Source organism: Cyprinus carpio, chromosome B9, assembly GCF_018340385.1.
Source record: "Cyprinus carpio isolate SPL01 chromosome B9, ASM1834038v1, whole genome shotgun sequence".
Classification (NCBI taxonomy): Eukaryota; Metazoa; Chordata; class Actinopteri; order Cypriniformes; family Cyprinidae; genus Cyprinus; species Cyprinus carpio.
In genome coordinates, this window is record NC_056605.1 from 20,173,099 (window position 1) to 20,198,990 (window position 25,892).

General features: G+C 38.8%; 1 protein-coding gene across 14 annotated transcripts in view; it reads left to right on the forward strand.

Moving 5' to 3' along the window:
- LOC109063761 (phospholipase D1-like) overlaps positions 1-25,892 on the forward strand; it is a 145,244-nt gene that overhangs the window by 52,601 nt on the left and 66,751 nt on the right. For all 14 annotated transcript variants that reach the window (XR_006155628.1, XM_042731413.1, XM_042731416.1 and 11 more), the window contains one exon: positions 445-554. The gene's annotated coding sequence lies outside the window, so the exon portion shown is untranslated. The remainder of the gene's footprint in view (positions 1-444; positions 555-25,892) is intronic.

The following is a 25,892-nucleotide window of genomic DNA, read 5'->3' on the forward strand; positions in this document are numbered from 1 at the left end:
TTCATGCAGAGATTCTTTTGTGTTTCTCTCCTTTTAAATAAGATAATATGCTTCTGATTATTATAGATATTCAGTAGAATAGATGTTGAAGGCTCTAAACATGACTAGCGCTCTAAATGCAACGTGACCACATTCAATCATCACCACCTTAAAATCAGTCATAACGAAATTACACCCACTCTGTACAACAATACAGGTACGTTATTATTGTAATAAAGGATAACAATGACTGCTGGTTTAGTAACAAGAATTTCAGTCATCATTATTCAGGTTATTTTAGGTGATGCTTCCTTTGGAAGAGTCTATTCAGCTGTGGTGGGCTGCTGATCTGCTGACAAATTTGATTAAAAGTCGAGGTCCATCTACCAAATTTTGTTTTCATTTCTCTGCGGTGAGAAACACAAGGTCTTACTAATTTAATTCGCAACTGATTCATTTTCTCAGGAGCTGTGCTGCTTCGCCCTCGACAAGCCAAGCAGAACAACTGGGGGACTTACGACGGACTGAGAAGGGGCCCATGGATGGATTCCAAAGAGGTTAATGCCACAACACTGGTAAATTTTCCACCTAAATCCAGTTCATTCTATAGATATTGTGTGGATTTTTATTCTATCAGTGATTCCTCTCACATGTGAGCATATGACTGGCACGGGGCGAGGGCGTGAACCAAAGCATTGGTTTATAGTGTGAAAAGCAGTTAAGCAGAAGGTTGGCTTCCCCTAACCTCTGTTTGTTGGTCCTGTGGAGAGAAGCTTGGCCGTAGGGGACGCTAGCTGTGGAAATGGATTATGATCACTACAGAGAGACCGTGATACGGTGAATGTGATGAATAAGGTTTGGTTGAGCAGCCAGTGCCATACTCCTCAGTCTAAAGACAGTAGTGACTTCTCAGCTTTGATCTGAATTTTTTTTTTTTTAATACCATAATGTTTTAAAATAGGTCGCTGTATGAGATGCCTAGTAAAGGCAACTGAAATCACTTATTGGATTTAATCTTACTATTTAATATCCTGTTTTTTTTTTTTTGCAAATAATTACTCATGCGCTTCAGACATTTGATACAGAGCTTGGCATTAAAATTCATAATATCATCTTGTCCCCAGCAAGGCAACATTTGATATTACATTAAAGGCCTAGAGGAAAAACCGTTTGCCAGAATCTCATCAAATCATATTTCTAAAAATATTGCGGAACATGTTTCACTCAAATATCTACTGCACATTTTTTTTTTTTTGTTGGTCCAAAAGAGACAAAAATTCCCCCTGCTATTTATTTTCTTTTTTGTGCCCCAGTCTTTTTTTCCAAAATCCTTTATTGGATTCCATGACTCCCTCTCTTTCTCTCTTTAACCGATTCTCTTGATAGCAATTTAATTTAATCTGGGGGGCTCCAAGCAGCTACGTCCTTTGATGTTTCTTTGACAGGCTCTCATAACACATCAGATTTGATCTAACCTTTCTTGGTGGATAGAAAGAGAGAATAAAGATCAATTATTAGGTGAATTTGAAGTTGCATTAGAGAGTTTTTTTTTTTTTTTTGCCGCTTCCTAGTTGCTTTAAGTGCCCATCTGTCTAAACATCTCTCAATTTTTGTCCTCTTTTTTTCTGATCATTTCCTCGACTTATTCATGAGCCATGGGAGCCACGCTTTGTAGTCTCCATGTAGCCGTTTCGGCCTACCCCCACTGAATACAGCTATGTGCCTGCATAAAATATCTTTTTCACTCTGCCTGCAAATTCTCTGAACTCCGTTCACATGAATGGCCCAACTTTCTGAAGTTTTTTTTTCCCCCTCTTTACACCCTCTCACACCCTCCCTCACTCTCTTATCCTTTGTGTTGTGTCCTTCGTTTTGGATTTGTATGCAGAAAATCACTGCTGTGGCCACAAAGCACAGTGCATCACTCCAGATCATTTTTGGGCGCCCTGCTGTGTGAGTTATAAAGAAGGATCCCTTAATGACACTTTGACTATTAACAATGTTTTAAGTCAGTATGTCTCTCTTAGTTTTCCCTCTATAGGCCAATAAATGTAAAAAATGGTGTGTTTAATGTGACTGGGTCAGACCTATAACTGCGTAGAGGTTCTCATGGCTTGCGTCTGTGCTATCGGTCACATAATGGTTTTACACAGGATCATTTATTTCCTGCTACAGCCTATTTATGTGTGTGTATACACCTAAAAAAAATCAACAATTTAAGTATAATGATCAAAATTTTAATTTATATACAGTGCCCTCCATAAGTATTGGAACAGTAAAGACAAAATTGTTCTGTTTGCTGTGGAGTCAAGAAATCTGTAAATATGATTAAAAGATGAATATGAGACAAAACTACAGAATGACCACCGAATTTTATTATTGGGTGATTCAACACAAAGATGTTTTACCAGATAAGAAGATCAGCACTTTTAGAGTTTTATCTCCCTATCCGATGTGAGCATAAGACCCAAAACACCCTGCCAGTTCAGTCAAGGACTTTATCAGGGCAAAGAAATGTAAAGTCTTATATTGCCCAAATCAATCTCCAGATTTAAATCCGATTGAACTTTAATTTCACCAGCTGAAGAGGAAACTAAAGACAGATACTCCCCAAAACAAGCAACAGTTGAAATTGGCTGCATTAAAGGCTGGGGAAAAGCATTTCAAAGCATAAGACCAAGAGTCTGGTGATGTCTATGGGTTGCAGACTCACTGCTCTGATTGCAAGGGATCTGCAACTAGATATTAGCTTTTAATCTTTTACATCTGCCTTAAATGCAGCTTTTTCAATACTTATGCTCACATCAAATAGTGGGATGAACTCTAAAAGTGCTGTCCTTTTTATTTGGTAAAACATGCATGTGTCGAAAGACCTAATAATAAAATGTGACATTCTTTTGTCGCATATTCATCTTTTAATCATTTTTGCAAATTTCTTGACTTCACAGCAGAGAAAGCAATTTTGTCTTACTGTTCCAATACTTATGGAGGGCACTGTATATATATATATATATATATATATATATATATATACATATATATATACACGCACACACACACACAAACACACATTTACTGATGGGAGAAGATTGTTGATTTGTACTGTAAGGTTATGGAATCAGGATGCCACATACGTCAGATTTGTTCCAGTCAGTGAAAACACAGCACAGATACGCCACCTGTGCCACACTCTGAATTCCCAGCATCCCACACGGGCGTTAGCTACATCACCTCGACCCATGGCATGTTTGCGCTGTTTAATCGGCACACCTCAAATCAGAATGACCCGTGGTTGTCGGTGTGGTTGCTTTTGCCTGAATCCTGTGGTGAGCTGCCAAAGACAGTATTTTTACAGAGGCACAGCACGGGTCATCTCTGGAAGACGGAGTTGCGGTGTGTTTCGGTGGCTGCCCATCTTTAAAACGCTCATCTAGCTGACTGCACAGTAAGCAGACTGGGAATGTGGCGCTTAGCGGCTGGTGTCACAATCTGCCCCTCACAATAGCCTGGGCAAGTGCCAACACAACCAATCTGGAAAGGGTCTGAATCTATTTTCAGTAAGCAAATGGTTTAAAAATAACATTTAGAGCTTTTTATTAACTAAACAGAGAAGAGAAACAGATGATAAGTGAGAGTGAGGCCAAGGTATTGTATTCTGAACAGAGTATCTGTGTCTGTTTATGCAGTTGTGGAAATTGCTTAAATGTTTTGTTCCTGTTTTTTTTTTTTTTCTTTTTTGGTCTGTTTGTTTAGAAACAGAACAACAGATCTACTGCTATGAATATATAAAATATCAAAACATATTGTCATTCATTTCTAGTGCGGTAGTCGTTGAGTGACAGAGTTGTCTTGATCAAATGGGTCTTGTCAGTGTGCCAGCATTGTGTCTGGGAGAAGACGGGCAGAGGAAGAGGAGGATGATGTGGTGTGTCTCTTTCTCTTTCTCCTGGGCAGGGTACAGGAACTGGAAGCAGGCCAGCCTGTAGTCACCATGGTAGGGCAGTAGCCAGCTAAGCATTAGAAAAAACCCTCATGGTGGACGAGGCGCACACTTCCAAGTGCAGCTAATACAGCAATGTTTAATGAATGTTTGTGAAAAGTTAATGGAACATTAGTCACAAATATTAGGAATCTGGAGGAAAATAATGTTAACTGATTGTTTATGCTTTTATAAAATGTGGCCAAGCAAGACCTTTTTTTAGAATGCATAATGTGTTGTCATTGTCATCAAAGATGCACCATATGCTAGATGAGTCAGTATTTGTGTTGTTTTGACTGATGAGACATGACGTTCTCATGGCAGACATTCTGCTGTAGATGTTTGAGGATTTTTTTTCCAGTGTATCATGTTATTCGTAATTCCTGTAGACTTCAAAATGCTCCAATATGAATTAAAATAGTTTACATTTCTTGTTGTTTTCATGTTTCTCTCTAGTTTGCTTTGCATCTTTCTGTTAACTCCAAATTTGCCCGTGACCTAGTTTAGGTCACATTAAGTTATTACAAATTTTGACGAACCTGATACCAAGTGGAACCTCCCAGAAGCTTGTAAAGTGGATGCAAACAAATGGCTGTCAGTTCTTAATGCGTTTGCTTCACGTATGTGGGTGCGCGAGGGTAGCAAAGGGAGCTGTAATGGATCATGTTTGTGTTTTTTAATAAACCCAAGCAATATTTCAGAATTAAGGACAAGCGAAGTATACATCTGAATCGAAAGATAAGCAAATTTCGAGGATATTTAAGGCAAACGGGAGTCCGGTGTGACTGTGCCGAGGATGTACCCATGTTCTACTCCGCACCTCTTGTGTTGTGTGTGCTCCACGCTCCAGCCTACATGTAAGGGCGAGTGATAAATGAGAGAGTGTTGGGTTTAATCGACTGAGGCTCCCTACACGTTGCTCTTTGGATGCTAGGGAGGGATGGTGGATAATGGAAGCATTGTTTCACCCAGTCTCCGTGTCTCAGCAGGAGGACAGGGGGAGGTGGTGGGAATAGCCAGCCGGCCTGGAGAACAGGGGTCTGACTGCATCTCACATCAACCTTCAGATCCTATACAGACAACCCCCCGCCACCCTCCTGCCTCCAGTGCGGCCTTGGATCTATTCTGGATCATCCTATATATCAGACATATTCATTGTTGTTTATTCCCTTATTCCAAGATTCAGCAGCCATACATTAGAGTGATGTATCAGTTATTCCCTGACTCCCAGATTTAACAACTATATATTTGAGTGATGTACTGAAATGAAAATTCTTAGCTGAAAATGAAAATTCTGGGCCTGCTGGTTTTGAAAACTGAATCCATTTGTTTTAAGTGTCTGTTAGGTCCACTGATGTTATTGAACAGTTAAGAGATTTTGTCGGGTAGAAGTAACTGAGAGGCCAGGAAGGAGTTAGGAAGGCTCAGTACAACAGGGTAATTTTCCAGTTGCTCGAATTTATTAGAGACATGCCGCCAATCAGTGATGATTTCAGAGCGATATTTCAAAAAGAAACAAAAAAAAACAAAGAAAGTAACAAAAATACAACAAAACAAGCACTGAAACTACAAAACACAAAAGAAAATGCTGTCAACAGCAAAACCTACAACTCAACCACTTGCAGGGGTACGTCTTTCAGTTCATACACATCTCACAGCAGCCATGTACTTCAAGTCAAACAGTTTCTGCCTTCTGCCCACCTCCCTTACAACCACAAACAAACTGACTAAATAGGCTATTTTCCCGCCAGACAATAATGGCACGAACCAATCATAGGGGAGCACATATCTCAATGTACACCTCACCGAACACATTGCCTCAAACCAAAAATACAAAAAGAAAATGACATTAATACAAAGAAAAAAAATACCTCTTATATACCGCATAACGACACTGAAACTGACTTATTCATAAAACGGATATGTTACCACATCTCCTAGCACCCCTCCCATTTAGAAAATGGAATGATCTTAATTACAGGATGGCTCCGGTTACGCGCGCTACCGGAGCACTCCATGTTCAAACTGGAACTGACAGGTAAGACTGGTCTACACATCTTCAACAACTATACTTCTAAATATATGAATAAATTATGCTATACAATAAAGTACTGTGAAACACGTGGTCTCGTTATTATTGCCTCTACCACTTACAGGCAAAACTTACAATATGCCAGCTACTAGGTGACGTTCACACAGCTCTTGATAATCATAGTCCATGGGACATAAACCCTACACATTTTATCAATGAACACTTTAAACACATTGCTTCCTTCCCCATAGCCACAACACAGTCAGATATTAAGTGGGCGCTTTGGTGATGACGTCCTCCCGATCGTCATCACAGATTTACACTAACTGCCCTCTTGATGTAATTTATAGTAAAAAAGTTTGATTAAACATGGTTCTGGATAATTTCACATGCATCCTGCTCTTTCTGCATGTCAAAGTTTCTGATATTCAATCTTTTTAAGGTGTGTTTTTTTATTTTTTAAAAATAAGACCTGTTTTATTATTAATAATTGTGCATGCTCATTTCCCCTATTTTTACTTTTATAATACTTTGCAGAAATTAATCCTTACATAAAGTTATTCTTTAATACTAACGTAAACAATAATTTAATAAAACTGGAATATGTAATATTTAGCAAATATTGAAATTTTGTACTTTATATTATCATGTGTTTAAAAAAAAGGTCTTGTTTTAATTTTAAATGATTTAAAATAGTGTAAAAGTTTAATATTGGTTTTATAATAATAATAAAAAGTTTAATAATATCTGTATGGCAGTTTTTATATTTGTGCTTCCCTATCAGTAAGGAATGGACTAAGGTATATCTTTGCAAGCAGAAGGATAATAGGGTGTAAAGAGATGTTATATCTGTAAATGCCAGTCATATAATATTGATGCTGTTAATTGCATCTTGGTAGGGGTTGAGTAGCTGTGACATTGGCAGATACACAAACAGATACATGGCTATGTCATACTGACAGGTCTGTCAAAAATGTTCAGACCTTAGAATTTAGTCTAAATAACTTGTAAAGATGCATTTCACACTGGTGGTGTTTTCACCAATTTATAGGCATAAAATTAGAATTAAGATGGAAGCTGTGTCCAAGAGATGCCTATTTAGCTCTGTGCTGGCACAGATGCCATGTTTCTCTGCTTTGACACTAACATCAGTGTGGGGGTGGGATACACAAGGTTTTATGCCTCACCCCACAGAGCAGTAAAATCTTTCTGGACCCACATCACACACTCACTGGTTTTATGGTGTTTGGTGTTGAAACATTTCATTCTGAGCGAGCGTTTCATCCCCTTGTCTTGTGTTTTTATACAGCTGTGCACCAGCGATCCCAGCATGCACTTTCTTGGCTGAATTGTGTAATGGTGTAAAAGCACCATGTTGTGAGAAATTATCGGAATTTGGCTGGGGGACATAGGAGTTTTGACATTATGTCCTTAGCGTTATATTGCTCTTGGTGCACTCGTTGTTTTAGGCAGCAGAGTGATAAACCTACGACTTAATATCAGCGAATGCAGCCTTGTGAATTAAATCCTTCAGGGAAATCTTATGGCTTCTAATTAAGTGGATTAGAATTAATCAAACAAGAGCACTGTGTTGGATACACGTTGGAGGAAATACAGAACATGTATACAAAGAGTATTGCATGTCTTACATCTCATTACGAAACTCATTAAAACTTGCTTAATTAATTAAAAGCGCTCTTGACCAAATGTGCTTTGCGCGAGCCTTATGAAGTCATTTAGCTCAATTAAAAGTCACTTTTCCTGATAAAAGTTAAAGATCTACATGCTTTTGATTGGTTGAGCAAATGCCATGCAAGGGAGGGGTAGCAGCTCTAAGCAGTAAGAATTTTAAGAGATTTTAGCATCTCTCATTGTCAGTGTCTCTCCAAATGTGATTTACAAATAGCCTTTGGTGTTTTGGTTTTCGAATAAGATATTTTTCAGTAGGCAAAAAGCTGCATGTGTTCCTCATCAGAGTGTTTCTACAATGACAACGGTTTTGATTCTTCAAGGTATGGATGCTGTAGGCTCCTCTTTGATTTCTGTTTGATAGAGAATGAATGTCTGTGATTTCCCGAAGGTTTCAGCTGTCAAACGTCCAGTTCGCATTTACAAAGTGAAGAGAAAGGAACCAGACAGGCTGCCACATCCTGTGCTGCTCGTGTTTTATTGGCTCGTCAATATTCTAAGCTGCACCTGTCTGGGGTGCAGTGGGGCTCGGGGTACCTGGCCAATAGGACATCTATCACCTGCCATCTGAACAAAAGTTCATTACAAAGTCACGGTGGACTGGTATCTGGTGGATTTAGCTGTATTCTGCTATTCTGTTTGTTGTTCCTGTTGTCATAACAAGCCAAGGTTGATCTCGGCAAGGCGGCGTGTGCAGGGTTGCTAGCAAAACAGCGGGAAAATGCAAACAGGGAGGGGGTCTAACCCCACCCTGAGAAGCCCCTGCAACAAGCCCTTTGATCTACCTCATCCTACCTCATCCAATCACTTCAGCTCCGTGACCCCTCTCTCCCTGAAACCGCCTTGATTACTGACAGTATTATTTTAAACATGGTAAAAGAAAATCACATATGTATTCGTAGAATCCTCTGCCCCTTTGCCGCCCACCAGGCCTGGGCTCCTCTCTTCTCAAAGGTGCTGACATAACCCACCTCTCCATTTCTAGTGCTGTATATTTATTTATATGTGTGGCGTTCAACAGCGAAAACTAAGAAGAACAACGTTAACAAAAGAGGATGGAGGACACTGAGATCAGAGCTGTGTTTTTGTTGTGTCTCGCAGGTTTCACAATAATGGGCATGGAATGTCGATGTATACGTTAAGCGATTGAAAGAACGGAATGATTCTCCAACGACAACTGGCAGTGCTACATTTGCTACAAGTGCCTGCAATTCAGCGTCCATCCATCTATCGCTGTTCTCCATACTTGCAAAATAAGTTGACACAATGTTTACAGTATGTTTACACAGCTTTTTAAATCATGGCGGGTGAGGGCGTTTTAGTATGCGTTTGGCCAATCAGTGTATACTTACGTCACGGGTAGTACCAGTTGTGCTGGTTAGACCCTGCTCCGGTGTAGGAGCTAATTTGGTTCTCGAAAAAGGCAGTCCGGTACTAAAATCGTACCCAGTTCCGGCGGTGTGAAAACGCCAAAAAGTGTTATATAAATTTTTAATATTTACATTTACATTTATATATTTATATTCTTATATTTTATATTACACATAAATATATTTAATATATAAACATCACATATTCTTAAATATATAAATGCATGTGTTTGTGTACATATATACATAATAAATATACACAGTACACACATATTATGTAAACAAAAACTTTTATTTTGGATGCGATTAATCGTTAATCATTTGACAGCACTATTTTTATTCTGTTATTCACTCGCATATCTCCAACAGGTGAGTTGTTTTATTTTATTTTATTTTATTTTTATTTTTTTTAGCAAGGTGCCGCTGTAAGTGGAGTCAAAAGATAATTAGGTCATTATTAGGGTTGCCAATTAACTTCAGAAATGGAAAATAATGGAAAATTGTGATTCTTTATCATTTATTCTTTAAGAAAATTGTGTTTATTCATGTATTCTTGCAAAAAATAAATGTTTATTCTTTAAGAAAATAATGGACAGAATAAGGGACGCTTCAAATATTTGTATTATACCATAATGTAGGGCTATATCTGCCTGCAGTTAAAATGTTCTCAGAAATAATCACATTTGTTTTGCTTAACCCATTTATGTACAATTATTCTAAAAATAATTTTAATATCATACAAAAAATGTAATTGGCCTGAGTAAATTGTACCATTATAGAACTGTGACTTCACAAGTGTAGTAGGCTAATTTAGGAGGTGAAAATACTGTGAAATAACAAATGGCATTAAAATTTGAAAGCATAACAACTGAATGTCTATGAAACATTAGTGAATAAAGCATTTTTTAAATAATGGCACTTGAAGTTTTTGTGAATTAATGAAAATGCATACTTTTCAATGAAAGAAAACTTAGAGAGTGTGGGCTGCTTCTGGTGCTTGGATTTTTACTTCAATATAATCAGGTCCAAGTTTAAAAATGCACTTGAAGTTTGTTTTTTTATGTATTTTTTTCCTCTCTCTATATTTAACAGCATTCACTTACACTGAAATAGCCTACGTCTTTCTTCAGGTAGGTTGAATGTTTTCCTGCTTTGCTAAATGTTGGGCTCATGATCAATAAGTTGCATTCGCCCAAACTGATTTGGCAGAATCAAAACACAGGCGGTGAAGGGAATTGCCTTGCTGTGAAGCGAGAGCAGCCAGCAGAGGCTTCCGCTTGGTCTTAAAGCAAACGTTCAAAAAGAATGATTTGTGCAAAAAGAATGATTAATTATCAATTGAGAATTTGTTATTGATATGGTCTGGTGAAAATAATAATATGGGCTGTGAGAAAATAATAAATAAAAAGAGTTGGGCTGCTGTGAGTGCAGGCAGCCTAGGGACAGCATATTTCAACCCAGTGGCATGACAACACAAAGGGAATCCTCCTGGTGCTCCCGGTTAGCCAATCTGGGCCTGCATACACTGTAAAAAAGAAGCAAAAAATATATGCACGTTTTTCAGTTCATTAAGTTGTTCTTTTGTTGTTTTGGACACCATTAACTTTCATTATATGGACAAATCATTTCTAACATTTTTAAAAATATCATCTTTTCTGCTCCACCGATGAAAGTCAGTGATATAGGTTTGGTGATACAACATGAAGGTGAGTAAATGACGACACAATTTTCATTGTTGGATGGACTGTCCCTTGTATAACTTCTAAATAACGCTGCTTTGCTCTAACTATAATTAAATGCAAAATGTCTTATTCAGCCAATAAATTCTTAAGGCAAATACAGAGTTAAAACTTTCAAAGCAGTTGACACCAGATGCTTGCTTTAAGATATTTGTACATTCTGGACAAAAGAGTCCGATCCCCTTCTTGTTTTGACACGTGTGCCCTTAGCTTTGGACCAATCGCTGTTCCACTAGCCACTCAGCAGGAGCAATAATCCACTGGTCGTCTGACACATGGTCTTAATCAGGGAATCATATGGGCCTGATGATGGTTTGTAGCAATAGAATTCATTCTCCACTCACCCATACCCAGCGTTGCCAAGACTTCAAACGGTCCAGTCCCCAAAGGTTTTGTAAGGTTCACAGTTTTACTGTTGTTTTGAAGTCAGAGTTCCTCTTTGTCCAAGCGGGAGCTTGTGTTTACACAACTGGCTTGGCATGGAACTCATCTCCCCCTGGTTCTCCAGACCTCATCTGTAAATAATGCTGCTGTCAGACTGAGGTCTCTTTAGCTTGAAAGCTCTGATATTGGGTCTTGAAAGTTTGATTTTGAGACATCACTTCCCTGTTAGCTTCTGCATTAGATTTGGACTTTGGGACTTCTGGCAAGTTCAGTGTCACTGGCCAGTGTGCCGATAATTAGTTATAACTGTCTGGCTCATGGTGGATTGAAGTAACAAGTGTGACACAGAACTTGTTTCTATAGGGCATGTACTGAAACTTTTTATGATATGGCTGTTTCTTTTTCAACTATGGGTGCTTTTGACAATGTGAACCAGGTTGCTTACATTTTATGCACACAATAAATAAGTATTGATGTTTTTAAATGACAATTTCAGTAATTATTGGAATGTTATTTGTAATATTTCATATTTCATCCCCTTGGAATTATAAGGTTCTATCTGCATCCCGAGTAGTTTTGAGATATTAAGCTTCAAAGTTTTTGTGTTCCATTCGACTGTGTAGATAGAACCTTATTGTTTTTTAAATAAAAAGTCCCATAATATACACAACATTAAAAAAAAAAATCTATCACATAAATACGTTGACACAGAATAAGAATATGTGAATAACTTAATTTTGACAAAAATGTCAGATAGAACCTTATAATTCCAAGGGGGTGATTTTTTAAATGACAATTTCAGTAAATATTGTAAATGTAATGTGTAATTGATATATATTTTTAAAGACTTTTCAGTTTCAAAATAAAAGGGAATAAAACAAATAATGTTGATGAATAAAAAAAAGTGGCAAATAAAAATGAAGGTGTTACAAAAAATTTCCATGATAATTTTAATGCAACCTTCTTGTAGGCTGTGTGTGGGGGATATATAGCTGTTCCTCTTGACCTTATAAATTCAACACAAAACCCTAAATCCACACAGACCCTAAGGCAAGGAGATTAGCTGCTGACAAATGTGAAATCTGAACCTCATGTAAGCAACTTTAATTATGCCTGATTTGTTGTTACAGTGAGTGGGAATACAGTTCAGATTGAATTAAGCTGTCTCGTAGGTAGCCACAACTACTGACACATTTAAAAATGTTATGTTTTCAGAAATTTTTTTGAAACACCTACCCAAAATCCTCAGACAAATTAAAAACACGCTCTCAATCCACCTAGAAGAAACAGAGATGCCAAAAAGCATGTTTTATTTTCCTGCCACTCTGTCTGTCAGTTGCTCAAGATGTTTCTAGGAATCCCAAGGGTGTCTCCTCAAACTTGTTCATTCTGTTTCTCCTCCTCCTCGTACCTCTTTCTTCTTCTCAAGTGTAATGTCTTTAAGACTCTCAAGCTCATTTGGATGTAACTATATGGTGTGTTGATCTCCTTTGCAACCCATTGTGTAATAATTCTCTGCTCCATCTCTCTCAGGGCCTAAAAATAATTCATTGGGCACTTGAGACCCTTGAGCACTTTGGCCTTTCAGGGTTGCTTGCAGTGTGCTGGCAAGCGCTTACTGTAAGAAGTGGATCGAGACTCCTCCCTCACAGCTAGGAGGCTGCAGAGCCTGAATTGTATGAACCTGTGCTTTGAGAAAGTAGTGAAGTGGAACACCTGGACTACCGTGCCCAAGAACTTATTTGATATGTTGGGGAAAGACAGTCGGTGAGTGCCAGGAGGCTGTGTGGGGGTCAGGCCACCATCTTGCCTACCCACCGAAGAGGAGAGAAGCCCAGCGGCACCTGCCTTATTAGCACTGTGCCACCTTCAGTTGATGTAACCTCAGCCAACCTCTGGCGGAATATATACATCATCTGCAGGGCCGCGCCCACTCTATAGGCCACGCAAACGTATTAGTACAAGTTTTTGCCGATTAACGAATTCAGAAGTGAGCTTCATTATTCCACCCTTAATTAAGATCACAATGCAAATTCCTTCATTAATATTGACACGGACAATTTCTTCTTGGCTCCACGGGGACACGATTATATGCAGGCCTCGTTGAGCAGGTTGCGAGGTGTCACCGCATATTCAAATGGCGTGCTTGTTTAATTGTAGTAAATGTAGCATGTCCGCATAGGTAAAAGAGTTTTGAGGGCCGGTGAGGGAGGGGGTAGAGCCCGGGCTGAGGCCACCCCGCTCCCCCAGGCAGCTGTTTGCGGGGCCCTGGCTGTTCCCTCGGGGCCTCTGCAGGACCGTGTTGTTGGACTCTTGTCTTTTATGGCGGCAGCAGTAAACATGACAGGCTGTTTGGGTACCATCTGTTTAAAATGGCTGCCGCATGGTAACAGGGAGATGAACTTGAGAGCTGGTTTGTGTCTGTCTTCGTGCTAACAGTCTTGTCTCCACGTCTCTGCAGGTGGACGTTTGACGGGAGAGGCGTGGATGTGTCCAGCCAGTGGAACCTGGCGTCTGCTTGAATGCCCGTCAACACTGTACGCACCCACGAATTCACACAAATGCACATGCACGTAAAGGGGGGAAAAAAGCTCTTCACAGCTCTTCGGTTTCTGACAGATTGATCAGAGTTGCCAGAACATTCTGTAGCTGTCAGTTTTGTAGCAACTAAATAATTCTCCCCAAAGATTTAAGCATTTGAAATTAAGATTTTACAGAGCGAATCATATGCCAAAAAACACCTATTGCAAGTCACATGCATTAAACATTCAGATAACAATGTTTTGATGAATTACTGGCCATCCGTTGACCCCCTGATGTTTTCGGTCCTCTCCTGACCAAGAACGCAATGCATATTTGACATCTTTTCTAATGGGATTGGTCTCATTTGGCGGCAAATCACTGGTGCGTTTTAAAACGAGACTTACCCGCTAAACAACAACATTTATACATTTTGCTGACATAAACCAGACAACTTGCTTACTATAATGCTCAATAGATTAGTAATTTAAAAAAAAAATTTGAAATGTCATTTCCACAGACCCCTGGATTGAAAACCCTGGCTATCAGAATATCAAGAAATATATATTTTTCTACTCCCATTGGTAACGTTATAACGCTCTTTGCTGTATTTGTGTCCTAACCGTACAGATTTAAACTTGTCTCAGGGTCTGTTTTCTCCACCCATTCCATTTACATTGAATAGGTCATTGGTAGCCAACTAGGTGGAACTAATTTGGCACAGAAATGTGGAGTGACTGGGCATAGTGTCACATGAAGCCACTGGGATGTAATGAGGAATACTTGATTAGTGTTAAGCAGGAGAACACGGCTGTCTAAGCCAAGCGTGGAATAGGAATGTGCTCAGTTGCATGTAGTTAAAGGCAATATTCAAGATTTATGATCTTTTTAATACTTTTTTAAACATTTGATTATACCATGAATATTTAGTTTTAATTATTTAATTAGATGAGAACAAATTTATATTGTTAGAGAATAAACATAAAGTTCTCATGTAAATTAATGTAAAGAATGAGGCAAAATTACACCTGTTTTTTGTAGGCATTTTAAACATTTTAATATTTTCCAGAATCATAAACGTTATGCGCAACACTTAGCATAATATAGACTGAATATTCATGCACTGACCCTGTTCAAAGTTGAGGGTGTTTATTCATGGGTCATGAATACTTAAGCTATTTTCCTTCAGATTAATTTCCGCCTCTGTCTGTTTTGAATGGGACCATTACAGTTGTGAAGCTCTAATTAAGCACTACCTTTCAATACAGAAGGCTCTACCATCTGGTTGTTGTCGTATGCACCACAAACATAAGGGCACTGACAAAAACTGAGATGAGAATTACAACACAAAGCCGAACAAAAAAAAAAAAAAACTCAACTTTTCAAATTAGAAATGCCAGCACAAATGTTCCTCACACAATAGCATATAAGCAATATCTTCAGATGTACAGTGATGTGTCCTGTCATGAGATATCAAGGGGATATAAGCATAATTAGGGCTGTCGATACCACTTTAATACATTTACTTACATGATATGCTGTTTAACCTACTTCAATTAGATGCATAAATTTCTATGTATTTATAATTACAGGAACATGAATTATTATATTTATTACATATGTAACAGTGCACAGTAATACATTGCATATATCAACATTTGCTAAACAAAATCAGAACTGAAGAATAGAGACATCATCATACATTATTTTGGTAAATCTTGGTGGTTGCAAATGTTGTGGTAAATTATTGAATTGAAGTCGATATTTATTTCAATACCGTTTATATATAGTTTTTCACCTCATTGATCATAAGTCTCACTGGCCTATACAGTCCATAGTAATTATTGTCCAAGGAACACAGATTCTTCTATTCACATCTGCACTCTTTATGATTTAGTTTTGATTGGAGGTGTTAAATTGACAGCCCTAGTATTAAGAATCAGTCACTAGAAAGCTTAGCATGGATGTTCTTGATTGGCATTCAGATATGTATTATTAATGTCAAAATATTTATATACATTTTTTTTCTAAAGTCATGGTGGTAATCATAAAAGTGCCAAAAGTTATTCTATTGCAATGGTTGGTTAATATTTCACCTCTGTTATTTAGTCAAGAGGCATGAAAACACAGCAAATCCTTCCTTAGATCTTTGTATTTATCTGGTTGTGTGTTACACCTTTGCTGTGAAATTTCAACCGCGTCTGTGATGAAAAACTCAGTTGCCCTTGAGCGTTCAAGGATGCTGTATGTCAACCACCAGGAAATATTACATAACTGTTTATTTATCTAATGGCGATTAAGATTACAGCTTCTGTGGCCATGTGATGTCATGTAGTATGCAAAGCTGCACCTCTTGGCTGTTGACTTCTTTAAATCAATACAGATGTGATGACGTTTGTAAAGCAGTGGACATGTGAAAGCACTTCTGCTAGATTTAGCTGCATTAGGACTAGATCAAATATTGAGTGAATTAAGGAGGGGCGTTGACACATCAAAGACCTGCCTTCCGTCAGAGAGAGATTAAAGAAATCCTTGAAGAACTGGGTGAAGGAGACAAAATAGTCCTTCTGTAACCACACCGCTTCGGCCAGTCAATACCTGACCAACTGTACTTCGAGAATATCCTTGAACAAAGAGAAAAAATCCACCGCAACTGCCTCAGGTTGGCCTCTGCATCTTCTCAAGGACGTCTTGGCTAACCTTGAATGATGGTATGAATTTAAATGGAATTGGCCACGCCCTACAGGAAGTTGAATTGGTATGACAGAATTTACTGAATTGCAATAACGCATTATAGCATTCTGGCAAAAGTGTTTTCCCCAACCAATTAATTGAGTTTCTTTCTTTCTTTCTTTCTTTCTTTCTTTCTTTCTTTCTTTCTTTCTTTCTTTCTTTCTATCTATCTATCTATCTATCTATCTATCTATCTATCATTCTATCTATCGTTCTATTGTTCTCTTTCTATCGATCTATCTATTGTTCTATCATTTTATCTATTGTACTATCATCGTTCTATCTATCATTCCATCGTTCTATCATTCTATCTATCGTTCTGTCAGTCTATCTTTCTTTCTGTCTGTCGTTCTATTTATCGTTCATTCTGTCACTGTCTGTCTGTTTTTCTGTCTATCTATCTATCGTTCGTTCATTTGTTCGTTCATTCGTTCTGACAATTTATCATTAGCTATCTGTCATGCTAGCATTCTATCTTCTATATCATTCTATTTTCAAAACATCTAGCAATTATTATGAATATCTTTCCATGTTAACATTTTTTTCACTTCACTAAACTTTCACTCAGAATCGTTTTGTAATTCTGCATTCTGTTTGCTGCAAGCCTGCAACATTGTAAATTCAATTCAAATTCAGTAATTGAACTGGAATTTATTTTTTGTCATTGTTGGCTTTATTATGATTGGACAGTATGTGGACAGCAAGTGAAGTGGGAAAGAAAGAGGGGGACGGCATCGGCAAAGGTCCACGAATGGGACTCGAAACTCAAAATGTCTGAATCTGACCACGAGGCTATTGGCACCGACATTGAAACATTTCTGTTTGTCACACACCCCTAATATGAGAACGTTCATTACTATCTGTCGGTTTGTGTCTGGTCGGGATAAATGCTTATAGCGGGTTATCTGCACCAGGACTGCTCTCTGTTAAATTATCCTGATAAACTCCTGGAGGTCAAAGGAAGATGTGTCCTAAGCAAATCTACCAAGATTAGGTTGATGAGGTCTTCAGGCCATCCTTTAAAGAAACTTACAAGCCATTTCCAGTCCTCCTCTCTGTGCCAGGATGTCATAGTCCAGAAAAAAAGGAAGAACCCGGCAGATTATAACCATTCCATCCTCTTCTCTCTCTCTCTCTTTCTCCCTGCCTGTTCTTCAAAGGCCTGACTCCCAGATAGAGTCTTAGATAACACAGCGCTTGGACATGAGGAGATTTATTTTGGAGAGAGAATAGATAACATGCCATGACCAGAACAGTCACTTGAGAGCACAATTATAAATAAACATTGGATATTCCCTTTCAGTTTTTGGATGTGGTCATGTCTCTCAGCTGCTCTGGGCCGCATCTGATTCAGGGCTCGCTGAGACACGGGAAACACAGATGGGTTAAAAAGGTGTGGTAATGTGCGTGTGATCTGTGAACGGTAGTGAGACGGTGCTGTGGCAACAGAGGGAAGGGTGATTGAACAAGCGCAAACCTCATCCCTGTCAGTTCTCTTTTCCCCGCCGTGACTGGCTCATAAATATGCATTCAGGTAAGCCGCCACATCCCCTTGCTGGCCGAACCTTTTGCTCTTTTCACTTCAGAGTCCTTCAGAAGTGGCAACGGCGGCAGTAGTTACCTGATGCACGACTGGTGCTCTGTGGTGAGGCCTCGTCCCGGGGCCTGCCCCATCCCCTCCTCAGCAGAGCCGTGGCACTCTGAAGGGATTAAAAGATTTATGTCACAGCAATAAAATCTTGAGAGAGTCTGCGCTTGACTTACTGGGCTCTGGCCCAGAGGCATTGTTTTGAAAAGAATTAACCTATAATACATCTCAAAGCTTTTGAGGCTTCTCTTGAGAGAGGCTGTCTCCCTTTTGGCTTAGACAAATTTACGACAGCTTTATTTTCCAATGACTAATAGAAGTGGTGTGTATTTGTGGGACTGTAGCAAGGACTGGATTGTTCAAATTTTCAGTGTAGTTATCAAAGGCACACGTTACAACACTGTAAGTGGGCATGATTCAGTTTCCTTCACAATCAATTCTATTCTCTAAAAGACTCACATACATAAGAAGGGATACAGCAGTATCCAGAAATGTTTTTTGATTTTGGTCTCTGCTCTGTGTGGAAAATAAAATTCCTTTGAAGTTTCTCATATTTGGGAGAAAAAAGTAAAGACCTAAAGTATTTAAAAGTATTAAGTATTTAAATCTCCCCTTATAAATTATATAGTTTCCAAAACAGAAAAACTTTTTTAAAATTGAAATTCCAAGCATTTTAAATTCCACTCTTCTTCACATTTTTAACACTTTCAAACCATGCAGGATTTGTTTTTTTTTTTAGCAACTTACCATGATGTTGTGGGATTCCTTCCTGCTTGATTCATATGTACGTAATATCGTTAGAGATGGTAATTGATCCATCAACACTGAAGCATCACATTTTATTTTTCTTCACTACATCATGCCTTCCAGATTGCAGCCCAATCACAAACAGCTTGTTGAGAAAGTCACACAGCCGAGCAGATGATGGGGTGGTGTCAGATACACATGTCTGTAGCAGGAGCTGATGGGAATCTCACTGTGTTTGGGGAAGAAGGGGTCAGTGGGAAGACGTTGATTGGGCAGTGAGCCAAAGCTCTCCTGCACAAGCCGTTTGCATTGATCCACACCCATGCAGCTTTGGAGCGCTTTGTGCAACCTTCACAATAACTGCAGGAATAAGCAACTGCTCACTCAGAAACCATCTCTTTTAGCTCACATCCCTCTCAGTCTCCAGCTTGAAAATTTAAATGTTAGGGCAAGGCAGGGAATAGGAAATTTAAAGGTCGAGTCCCTGGATCAGTGGGTTTTCTGTGTTTTTTATTTTCCTTCTCATTGCTGTGTATATATACCCAAAAATGAAATTCTTGAAAACAAATAAATAAATTCTATTGTTTCCAGCAGAAAAAGTCTTACATTTAGTCTAACATTATGACAGAATATAGATTAGTTTTTTTTTTTTTTTTTTTTTAGAAATTGTAAAAATTTGGTTTGTCCTCCATATGTTAGAGTACAGATATTACGAGGCTAGTCATTGCATTGTGTCTGTTAAATTATATCAAGTTTCATTGTAATACAGTCTGCTGCAGGTCTTTGTGCAGGTAAATCACAGACATCTTTCAGGCTGCTAGCTCGGCCAAATGCTGCCCATCCCAGACTGAGCCGAGCCGTAACTCTCCTGACCTTGCTGTCAGCCGTTGAGCCATCTGAGCTGATGTGCCTAGCCTCCTCGGCCTGTCTGTCATGGGGGCATCAGTGCTGTGGAAATGGTTCATTTGATTCTCTGACACTGGATGGCATGAGTTGGCGGGTGCAGAAACAGAGGTTAGCCTCGCCATCTGACAAGTGGGCACTAGAATGCACAGGAAGCACATATAAAGAGAGGCAGAGAGGCACAGAGAGAGAGAGCTTCTACTGAGAGCTTTCGTGAAGGACGTCGGGTAATATCCAAAGCCAAGCTACACAGCTGGGGATCAAATCCCATAGATGCAGCAGAGCAACTTAATTAGAATTCATAAGGTGCAAAGAGCAAGTGATTTGTGTTTGTGTGGGCACAGTATGAAAAAAAATGAACAATAGAACATTATGTGCAGAAGAAACCATGAATTAATCAATGCCCTGACATAAAAAATTCTAAAGCTCCTCTGTATAGAGTACATATTATGTGTACATAGATGAATATACTGTATATTCAGCTTTTCTGCAAATGTTCTTTTATAGCTACTGTATATACTTTATATTTTATATACAGTATTCTACACAGTTTTATATTCACCTTGTTGTGAGGCGATGTGTATATATAGGTATTAGCAATTGAAAATTACTTAAAATATTAAGTGATTAAAATTGCTTAACATTTAAATGTGTTATATATATATATATATATATATATATATATATATAATATATATATATAAAGATAATATATCTATTTAATTAATAGTACAATTATATATCTCAGATATTTACATCCACAGAGTCCCCAGTTATTTACTGAGTAAAGCGAGGTTGCTACTGGGGTTTATTCCTATGATAAGTGTACTGTAAATCTCTTTGGGTATAAGTGTGTGCTAAATAGCTACTTATTATTTTGGGGCCAGTTGCTGTGGTCAGCAGCCCTGCGGTGTTTGTGTAGCGATCTGACTCCCGTCGTCAGGTTTCACTCTTCAAGACTGTGACAACAGTCTCCAGTCATCCACTGATCTGAGACAGTGTTGCCATTGGCTACCTGAGTTCAGCCAGGCCAGACGCCATGACAGAGCGGCCCACTCATGTCCTGCCAGGCTTCAACCGTTTAGATAAACAGTTTAGGCTTTCAAAGGCTTTCGACAGACACATTTTGCCGGGCTCTGCTTGCTAGTGTCAGTCGAGTAATGTCCTTGACCCCCTTTGCCGAAATGATGTTTGTGGATTGTGGGTATGAAGTGGTCCTCCATCCTGTATGGTGAAAGAATGAAATAATTGCAAAAATATACCTTTGTTAGAAACCGAAATCATATTCAAAAAAGGATTTCTTTTTGCAGTGAGATACTGTAAAAAAAAAAAAAAAAACATCTATGTTGAATGACTTTGTTGCTCTTCCTCTCTCTCATTCTAACTATTCTGAAGAAAATTGGCCCTAATTTTGTGCGAATGAATGTCACCTCACACATCTGCCATTGCTTCAGACCCCAATTATCATCCTGAGAGTTTGAAATTGTACATTAACTAAATGGCAATTGGATTGTGAATGTTCATTCCGCATCCTGACAATGGAAATTAAACAGGGTTCAGAATTAGTATGCCATTAATTGGCCTTTGATACACAAGCCCAATCAAATTTGTGCCAAAACCACTTAGCCCGTGTTAAGGATTAATGACGGCCATCGGAAACAATTTGGAACTTAATCAGTTTAACTGAGGAGGGTAAATTTATTATGATAATTGATCCACATAAAGCGGAGTGGCTTAGCGGGAAGGCTATGCAAATGAGTGACCCTTACATAGTGACTAATCGGCAGATGCGCTGATGGCGGGATCTGTTTTCATGAGGGAACTTTGAGGAACTTCTGAGTTTAGGAGTGCAAGTCCTCCTCGGAGTCCAGGAAGCGAACCTATCCAGTCTCACACTGGGCCCTGTCGCGGTCATCCCACATTTCCATAATTCGCAGCTTCCCCTGCCATGACAGCGAGACGCAAATAAGTGTTTCTAATGATATCAAATGGCGTTGTAGAGGACAGTGTTTTAATGCAGTGAAGGGGCTCCCAGTGGGACTGTTATTGCCACTATAGAACATCAGTTACACAGTTGCAACAATAGTCTCTTAATTGATTCATTTAATTAGCAGGAGATGGAGCCAGTGCTGCGTCTTGTCATCTTGTATCTTAGGGGGTCCCGTACAGTCTGTGTGCTGTCTGCCACTTAACAGTCCCTGCACTTGTCACTCTCCTATTAAAGTATAATTATATGTAAATGAAAAACCACAAAACCTGTCAGAAGTTCCCCAATGAATCGTTGGTAGATGTTACAGTGCTTCTGGAACAATGATAAGAGGAGAAGAAAGTGCACAAGCAAGTTTTTTAAGAGCTTATGCAGCGGGTAAAGTATTGAACACGTCACCATTTTTCTCAGTAAATATATTTCTAAAGATGCTGTTGACATGAAATTTTCACCAAATGTCGGTAACAACCCAAGTAATCCATACAAACAAAGAAAACAAAACAAATAAATTCAGAAATTAAGTTCTGTGTAATAAAGTGGAATGACCCAGGGGGAAAGTATTGAACACATGAAGAAAGGGAGGTGCAAAAAGACATGGAAAGCCAAGACACCAGCTAAAAACTATGAGTAATTAGAAAGCAATCCTGCCCCTAGTCAGTGGAAATTAATATCAGCTGATTTAGTCCCAACTGATGGCCTAAGAAAAAGGTGTCTCATTACCAGTGTGTCACACAAGAAACATTTCATGATGGGTAAAAGCAAAGAGCTCTCTCAAGACCTTCGCATCCTTATTGTTGCAAAACATACTGCTGGCACTGAAGGATTTCTATACTTCTGAATGTTCCAGTGAGCACTGTTGGGCCCATAAGCCGGACACGACCAGGTGCTCCTCGCAAGATTTCTGACAGAGCAGTGAAAAAATGATCAGAAGAGTTTTCTAAGAGCCAAGGACCACTTGTGGAGATCTCCAGAAAGACCTGGAATTAGCAGGTACAGTTGTTAAAAAAACAAACAAACAAACAAACAAAAAAAAACAATAAGTAATGCACTCAACCGCCGTGGCCTGTATACACGCTCACCATGCAAGACTCCACTGCTGAAGAAAAAGCATGTTGAAGCTTGTTTAAAGTTTGCTGCACCACATTTAGACAATCATGTGAAATACTGGGAGAATATAGTGTGGTCCGATGAGACCAAAATTAAACTCTTTGGATGCCATAATACACATCATGTTTGGAGGTCAAATAGCACTGCACGTCACCCCAAAAAAATCATGGTGTGGCACTGGCAAAATTCATATAATTGAAGGAAAACCAAGACATTCTTGATAAAAATCTGCTGCCATCTATCAGGATGATGAAGATGAAACATTTCAGCGAGACAATGATCCCAAACACACAGCCAAGGAAACTCTCAGTTGGTTTCAGAAAAATAAAATAAAGCTGCTAGAATGGCCCAGTCAATCACCTGACTCGAATCCAATGGAAAACCTATGGAAAGAACTACAGATCAGAGTTCATAGAAGAGGCCCACAGAACCTCTTGTACAAAGTAAAAAATACATTTCAGTAAACGTGTTTAATACGTTTTCCCTGGGTCATTCCATTTTATTACACAGAACTTAATTTTCTGAACTTATTTGTTTTGTTTTCTTTGTATGAATGAATTAATATTGTATTGTAATATTGTATATTAATATTGAAAATATTGTCATCAGAACCTTTAGAAATATATTTACTGAGAAAAATGATGACGTGTTCAATACTTATTTTACCCGCTATATATATATATATATATATATATATATATATAATTATATATATATATATATATATATATATTAATCCCCCTGTAAACATCTCTGTATCACCATATCTGACATGAGCCTGTGGAGGAGGACTTCAGCTCCTCGAATGGTGCAGATGTCTCTCCCATCTTTCTCAAGCATAACAATGCCTTGAAAGGCCACACACAAAAGGCTCAGTCTTTAGACCTGTGATGTTTCGCTAATGCCTTTGACTCTGCCATAGCAAAGAAGATTTTCATAGATTTTTGAGTTCTTTTAAGTCTGTCTGGGTGAAGACGGCGCCTACTCGTTTCACAAATGATTTGTGGCCATTAACCCTTTTCCAGGTCTTTGTATCATTGTGGACTGAGGAAAATTGTAACATTTAAGATATTCTCTCAAGGGAGCCTATACAAAATGTAATATGATAAAACGTGAAAAAAAAAAAAAAAAAAAAAAAAAAAAAAAATATATATATATATATATATATATATATATATATATATATGTAAATTCAATTTTTAAATGATAATTGGCCCTATGTGGAAAAAGTAATTGCCCCCTGAATTTCTTTTGCACTTCAGTAGCAACAACAGCATTCAAGCACTTTCTATAATGGAGATAAGTCTGTTACATCGCTGTGGAGGAATTTTGGCCCACTCTTCTTTGCAGAATTGATGTAATTCAGCACCATTGGAGGGTTTTCAGGCTGCCAAAAGTATATACATCTTGCTTATACTCTGGTTCTCCATGTCTCAACAAATCTGAAACTCTTTGGTAAATATGCAAAATTATATTTAGGCACCTTTTTGATGATCTTGATCTTGAACATTTGTTGTGTGCCCTTAAATGTTTGTTTCCACTGTTTTCTGGCTTTGCAGACTTAATTTGTATGTGTAGGCCATCATTTATGTGGGAATAAGGGTGTTTCTTCCTCATTCCCTGAATGCGATCCCACTCGCCACCTGACATTGGCACCAGTAAGAAGTTAACATTACATTAATAATTTTGTATCTAATGTAGGAGACCCTTTCCACAAGTTCTGATGTTCAGGCAATCAGCACTTTTTTTTTTTTACGTAGATCTTTTTTGCGGGTTGTCACCAGATTTATACTTCTTCCTGACGTTGTGAATGACAAGTATTGATTGACCGCTCGCAGTCTATGGATGTGTTATCAGTTAATTCCAGGAAAAATAGAGGATGTGGTAAAATTGAAGAAGATCAAAAATGGGGTGGTGGGGAATTCTGGCCTGCTGAAATGCTCCATTCAGAAGACACAAGTAATTGTACGTATTACATTCGATCGCTCCCTAAAAGTGCGGTAGACCCTGTGCAAAAAGTCTTGGGGCTTTTTATATTGACTTGAGCACAGCAGTAACTCTTTGATAAAAGTGCAGAATATGGAGGCTTCTCTGTTCATTTGGCTTGGCCGCCCATTCTCCTTTCACAGTACCGTAACACGCTGTGCGTTTAGGTCAATACGTGAAAAGAGGGTTTGCGAGCATCATGAGGCTGGTTAATGGACACCCAAATTCATATTAATTTGACTGGATGCAAGTTGAACCGAACGATGAGGAACAGCGACCCATTAATCTTATTCAGCCACGTATCCTGTTGTGAGACTACTGTCGTCCCCTGCACAGGGTTCTCAGATTAATTAATTGATTGAACCGGTTTGCTGGCACTTACAGCAGGAAATGTACTGTATTTGTAAATGTTAACTTTTAAAGGTGAGCCCGTTCCCTCTCAAGAGCGCATTGTAAGAGAAAGGTTATAGTCATGGACGGGGATTATCATTTTCTCAAATCCCATCAAATGCTCTTATCAGCGGTCGACCCAGAGGCGAAATGCTTTCCGCGGCCCTTTCATGCTGACTCAGCCCGAAAAACGAATCTCCGCAACCTGTATCAAAGCTCGATTGTTCTTTACACTTTGTTTCTGTGTGTTTTGGCTTTCCTTTCCTGTCTCAGTTACATAATGCATATTCGTCCCCTATTTGAGAAGGATGATTAGAGGTTGAAAGAGGGATATCTACAGAGACAGAGGAACTTTCTGGCCTGCTCCCGCTCTCGGCCTTCATCTTGTGTGTTTTGAGTAGTATTGTGTTCAGAGGCTAGGGAGAGCTGTGGAATTTCCTGTTCAGGGTAGGCCAACGTGCAGCTCCGCACTCATCCCCCGCCATGGCGAAAGAGCGCTTTCAATGAGCGCTTGGAGTGTGATCAGTGAGCTAAGAATATCTTGCGGCCCTCGGGTCAAAACTAAATGTGCTTCGACGGTTGACATTGCTGTGTTTATTTGGAAAAGGAAAGTAAGGATGGGCCAGTTGGATGAGGATGCCCTCTCTTCAACCACAGGAAAAGGGCGTTGCTTTCATTAATCACAATGATGGTTTGAGCCTTGATTTCATTGGCCATGGTTATAAAACAAATATGATTTATATCAGAATTCAAGTGGGT